The following is a 6,978-nucleotide window of genomic DNA, read 5'->3' as shown; positions in this document are numbered from 1 at the left end:
ACGTCGAGTGTCGCCAGCAAGAGGTATATACGGTCGAGGGGATTGAACGAGTGTGCCGTATAGTATGTGAAACTTGCACAGGTGCCATGAACATTTTTCCATGTGTGAACAAGTGAAGTCGGCCGATGGTGACACAGAGGGTTGCACATGGGAATGTCATGGAAATTGGTCAGTAGGCTGTTGTGTGGAGTTGAAACAGCTACTGAGGGCCATTTCATCTAGGGGACTCTCAAAAAGCTGCGTTACCTCGGCGGCAAAGAAGATTTGTCATTCACGACGCCAGCTGGAGCTGGACGGCGCATATACATCGAGGACGTGGACGCCGAACAGCGTGAGGGCCATATCTTTAGCATTAGGAAGGTACACTATATCTTCAGCGTGGAAGAATATGGCAGTTCTGCTACCATTGTCAGAGGAATGGGAGATGTGTGTCGTGTAGAAAGTGGTGGCGTAGAAATCAGCGACGATCTCTTTTTGGAGGAGGGCAATGTCAACATCAGCAGTGTAAATGGTCTCTCGGAACAATGCCAGTTCATGTGGAGCGTGAATGGTGGGCAGATTCATCGTCGCGATGTGGTAGTGTTGTGGATATGCGCCCACTATTGGCATCGAGGGCCTGGAAGAGATGTCTGGCTCCTGATCTGCTCCATCGCCGACATCGTCAGCCCAGAAAATCGGAACAAGTAGCAGGCGACTGTTGCAATCATCGTGGGCTAGGTGTGGTGACGCTGCCATAGTGGGATCGAGGTAACCTCCCTCCATGGGATCTGTCGTTGTCAGGTAGGATCACCGGCAGGTGGAAAGGATGATCCTGATATGGGACATCAAGAGCGGCCACTCCTGTCGTCAGGGCACTCGAAGAGAGATTACTGTCTGATGCCACGTGAAGAAGTGTGTTGTCGGAGGGCGTTCGACTTCACTTCTTCCATTTTTGGGGCGACCGCAACTTTTAAAGGCGCTGTTCTGTGTCAGAACGTGGACGTTCAGTGTCCGAAGATGTCCCTGTCTGAAGGAAAGCAGAAGTAGGCACTGCACTTGCGTCGATGTTCATCGAAACGGGCGAGCTGGTCGTCGAGCTCTGGAGAGTTGACAGTCTCGTAGCTGTCGGAGGAGATGGTGCTGGTGAGGTCTCAGCCGTACCATCATTCCCAATGGAGAGTGCCGGTGGGAGAACAGGCGCTTCCTGAAGCAATGCATCGGGGTTGCGCACGACTGAGGTGTAGCTGTCTGGTAAAGAAGTGACTGTCGCTTTGGGAACTGCGTCACTGGTTGGGATCTGTGGCAAACGGCGACAGGGACAGTAGGACCGAACATGGCACTCTTGTCCACATCTGGCACACGTCCACGACTGGCCATTATACATAACGATGGCTACCGCCTATCAGCAGATAGGATGGTAAATCTTTGGACAGTTCGATCTTGATCTGGCGAACACCATTCAACACATGGCATGTCGTGAACATCTGCCATTTTTCCGCGATGTGGCCCACAGCACTGCTGCAGGGTCGGAAGGCTTCGACGACCACTTCTTGTGGCACTTCGAAAGGGGGCTCAAGGAGCCGAATTATTCGAAGTCGGAAACCATCGTGGTCTTCTGTCACCTCCTCAGTATGCCCGTCAGAATGCTTAAACTTCAGTCCGTGTGCGTGTTCTCGAACTACGTCAGCACATGCTTCCTCCGTCGTCATTTTAATATAGACGATACTACCGGTGATAGTGAATACCTACCACTTCCTGTGGGTCCAGATGTAGCTCATCGCGAACGAACTATTCGATTTCAGAATCGCGTGGCCGTGTATGTTCGGCTTGGAATGTTACTTTCAGTGTTGCTCGGTGGTATCAGTTCGCCATGAGGTGCAATAGTAATGAACGCTACACAACACAAATACCGCGACGCGGAAGTAAACATCTCCGGAGCACTGTCCGGCAAAAGGAGACGGTCCGCTGACGACCACGGCCATAAGCCGATTGACCCCTAGAGCACGAGTATCCAGACCAAAAGTATCCGGACACCCCTACGTAAGGCGGAATTGACAATTAGTCACGAGAGGCGGATCCGCCAATATTTAAAGAGGTGGGGAGTGTTGTCATTAGTGACGCAGTAACAGCAGACTACGTCTGCCAGGAGAGCTCAGTGATATCGAACGTGGGCTAGTCGCTGGATGTAATCTCAATAACAGATCCATCACTCACATTTCAACCTTTCTAAAGTCGCCCAAGTCGAATTTTGATGATGTGACTGAAAAGTGACAACGCAAAGGAATAATCACAGGTAAATCAAGACCACGGTGACCTCATGTAGTGACGGATCAATGGGGAGGATCATTATAAAATTCACTTACCTGGCACAGTAACTGCGGGTAGGGAATTAAAAAGAATGTGGTGCAACGGTCGAGCAGCGCCTCATAAGCCACACGTTTGTGTAGTCAGTGCCTGAAGTGGTCTAAAGAGCGACGTCTCTAGACAGTGGATGACTGGAAACGAGTTATTTGGAGTGATGAAGCGCTCTGTATCCCGTAGCTAACCGATGTAAGTGTTTGAGTTTGGCGATTGCCTGGAAAACGTTACCTGCCATGATTTAGAGTGCCAACAGTGAAGTACAGGGGCGGTAATATTGCGATATCGTTGAGTTTTTCGTGGATGGGGTATGGTTCGCTCATTGCTCTTAAGAAAACGCTAAATGCAGAAGGATATGAATACATTTTAGAGAAATCAGCACTGTGAGCAATACAGGAACAGCTCAGAGATGATGATTGCATCACCACGACAATGCATGCTGTCAAAACAGCATCTGCACGTTAATGGTTTGTGGACAATAATACTCCTAAAATGGACTGACCTGCCAAGAGTCCCGACCTGAACCCAATGGGACAGCTTCAGGATGAGTTACAGTTCCGACCTAGCTTTAGATCTCAGTGCCCAGCTTCACTATCTTCTCAGAGTTCAACTTTTAAGGGAGACTGGTCCTCCAGTCCTCCAAAGATATTCAGACACCTTACTGAAAACGTCCCCAACAGCTGCAGCCGTCATTAAGGTAAAGGGTGCCCACCCAGTTAGCCGAGTGGTCTAACGCACGGCTTTCTGGAGTGGGAAGGAGCGCCTGGTCCCTGGCACGAATCCGCCTGGCGGACTTGTGTCGAGGTCCGGTGAGCCGGCCAGTCTGTGGATGGTTTTTAGGCGGTTTTCCATCTGCCTCGGCTAATGCGGGCTGGTTCCCCTTGTTCCACATCACCCTGCACTATGTCGGCGATTGCTGCGCAAACAAGTTCTCCACGTACGCGTACACCACCATCACTCTACCACGCAAACATAGGGGTTACACTCGCCTGGTGTGGGCCGTTCCCTGGGTGGGGGGTGGGGGGGTCCACTGGGAGCCGTACCGTACAATAACCCTGGGTTCGGTGTGGGGTGGCGGAGGGGTGAAGTGGTCTGCGTTAGTCGTCGTGGGGTTGTGGATCGCTGCAGCGGGGACGGAGCCTCTCCGTCGTTTCTAGTGTTGTTGGTGTTGGTAACGCCACGTAGTGCTCTGTATGAAAATCGTTGACTGCACTGCGTGCAGTCTGTGGCTGGTTGGACTCATTGCTGAAATATTCGCTTGTACAGTGTTGTGCAGTTGGGTGTGAACAGTGCGTAGCGTTGGGCAGTTGGTGGTGAGCCGCCAGCAGTGGTGGATGTGGGGAGAGAGATGCCAGAGTTTTGAGAGGTTACTATGAGAGCACTATCTGGACGTGTGTCCATCAGAAAAAGGAAATGTGTTTAATTGGATGTCACAAAATTATATATATATTATGACTTTTGAACACTATTAAGGAAATACATGTTTCTTCTCTATCAAAATCTTTCATCTGCTAACTATGCCTATCAGTAGTTAGTGCCTTCGGTAGTTAGAATATTTTATTTAGCTGGCAGCATTGGCGCTCGCTGTATTGCATTAGTTCGAGTAACGAAGATTTTTGTGAAGGAAGTGATTCATGAAAGGTATAGGTTATTGTTAGTCAGGGCCATTCTTTTGTAGCGATTATTGAAAGTCAGATTGCGTTGCGCTAAAATATTGTGTGTCAGTTTAGTGATGATCAGAGTAAGTTAAGATAAAACTGAGTACCTTGAGTTTTGCTCAGCTGTTTGAAAATCAAATAACGTAGAAGTTTAGCAGCACAGTCATTCTTTACGTTCAAAGGAGAAGCTTCACTAGGTCCATGGTTAACATACAATACAAGGCAAAGGGTGGACTCATCTCATATTGATGTGTGCGATGACATCTAGTCGAATAAAGTACAAAAAGATTAGAAAAAATACTCACCAGTGAATTATCCTCACAGTAGGTCTAGTGTTTCAAAGTCACATTTCAGAGTGGTAGCGTGGAACAATTGTTTTGGCACCCTCAGTAACTGTGTACGACAACAGACCAGTGCGGCGTATATCGAAGCACACACGTGTGCCGTTCGTCTCCGCTGCTTGGGAACAATAGGCGTCACACACGGAACCGTCAAGGCCGCGTCCCGCAGTCGATACACGACTTGACCTTTCCCTCACATTCGCTTAACACTTCTCTGCTCTCCAGCTCTTGACGCCAGGCAATCGTCTCTTCCTCATGTATGTGGCTCAACCACCAGTCTTTAGTGACATACCTCACCTGATTTCAGGATTATTATGGAAAACAAATTGCCGGCCGCGGTGGTCTAGCGGTTCTGGCGCTGCAGTCCGGAATCGCGGGACTGCTACGGTCGCAGGTTCGAATCCTGCCTCGGGCATGTGTGTGTGTGATGTCCTTAGGTTAGTTAGGTTTAAATAGTTCTAAGTTCTAGGGGACTTATGACGTAAGATGTTGAGTCCCATAGTGCTCAGAGCCATTTTTTTTGAAAACAAATTAAGCCATTATAACGCATTTACGCAGTCATACCACTGCGATTAACAAGCTACGAATTCTTACTTTGACATCACAGTACACCTACTAGCTTGCCATATTTGTCATTGTCATTGAACATTAAATATTGTTCACATCCCCCCCCCCCCTTCCCAGTCAGCCCACATACATTTTCAGAAAGCTTCCACAATAGTTTGTGGTTGATTGTGACAAAAATCAAGTTTTCAAATGCAAGTCTTTCCGCCTGTAAAGGTCCACTTAATGTCTGCATGAGAATGTAGTCGACCAAAAGGAATGGAGAAGTAGGCGGTACTGATTGAATCTTCCCAGGTTTTAAGCCGGATGATCGTGTCTGACTATCAAGAACTACGTGCACGGGCTCCAGTAGGGACTACCGAAAGTATGGCGTCCCATTGCGTCCTAAGTCAACAACACCGTCTTCTCTAAGCACAAATTTTGCTAATTGCCTTGAGACGCTGCCTATTTAGAAAAATGTTGCCACCATATTGCAACTCGATGGACTTCAGCCTTAGCTTGAGGACCTAACGTTTTGGATATTGACGTGTTTTTCCATTGGATGTAGTTTCCTTTACACCAGAGTGCCACTAAGCAATTTTGTAGAACTCGTAAGTAAAAAGTTCGACCCAGAGATGACAGACTTGTTTAGCCATGTGTTAACATCCACCTACTTTTTGTGCAAGGAATGGTTTCATGAACAAACCTAAGGAGCAGCCGTGGGCAGTCCACTATTCCCAGAGGCAGCGAATCTGTTTATGGAACAGTTTGAGGTAACAGCATGTGGCATTTCTCCTGTCGGGAGATGATTCACCCACACACCCGATAACGCACACCTCTAAAATTATTAAAGTCTTTGGTTAATCAAGTTGACGTGACTTATGACTGGAACTACGTCATGCCATACTTCCACATCGCTTAAAAAGAATTATTCCATTTCACAAGACTACATCTTCTACATAAATGACGATTGAAGCGTGGTACAAATTTTAACTTAGGCATAGGACGCCGTCGCATAGCAACAACAGACAGCAAAAGCTTGGGACGAGCATGACTATCTCGCGGATGTATATCACGTGTACTAAACGTAACTGTAAAAAGACATTAAGATAGTGTGTGCATGCATGTAAGATACGTACATACAAGAATTTTTAATATCATGCTCGAACTTCAGCTATTATACTGGGTTGTCCATAAATCCTCGTGTTTTTTATGTGAAATTTTCGGGTGGAAAAATAAAATATTTTGGCAATGTGTTTTATGTTATTCAATAGAGAATTATGTGCTCTACAAAATACTGTGTTCAGTTTTTTGTGTGATATACTTACATCTCTCTTCAGATAATTGAAATGGAGAGTCAAATCGTGACAAAATAACATTCTGTTTTTTTTTTACGTTTAATTGAGGCGCCAAAGCCACAGAAGCCGCCAGAGAGATTTTTTAAGTGTATGGCGAAGAAGCGATGCTTCTTAGGACCGCTCAAATTTGGTTAAAGCGATTCAAAGATAGCAATTTCGATCTCAAAGACATGCATGATACACCACGAATTGCCTGATCGCAACCTGAGTAAATGCAGAACTTTAACTCCGACAAATGCGACCACTCAACAATGCTACACAGCAAAGTGACATGGTCGGTGAAGAGGCGTTCTCCTGTAACACGACAACGCCCTCACATCGCCAAGGAAGCCATTCAAACGCTAGGCTGGGACGTGTTGCCACATGAACCGTATTCTCCCTACTTGACGCCTTCGGATTTCCATCTTTTTCGATACCTCTCGAATGCATTGCATGGCGTTTTTCCCAATAATTACTTGGAACTGTAGACTTGGGTGGGCGATTCCTTCGGGTGGAATCCAGATGATTTCTATCGTCGAAAGATTACAGGTTGTTGAATGTTGGGGAGAATTTATAAACAACAACGGAGAATACTTTTATTTTTTTGTAGGGCTTTTCCTATTTATTTTGTCGAAAATCTAAAAGTTAAGAAAAGCGAGAACTTATGGGCCAACCCAACACTTCATATAGAAATAAGCACGTATTAAAGAAGATGTTACGAATGCCTTGATATTAACACTTACTTTCCGGAGTTTGCTTTGC

This window comes from Schistocerca cancellata, chromosome 1, assembly GCF_023864275.1.
Source record: "Schistocerca cancellata isolate TAMUIC-IGC-003103 chromosome 1, iqSchCanc2.1, whole genome shotgun sequence".
Lineage (NCBI taxonomy): Eukaryota > Metazoa > Arthropoda > Insecta > Orthoptera > Acrididae > Schistocerca > Schistocerca cancellata.
This window is presented reverse-complemented; position numbering follows the sequence as displayed.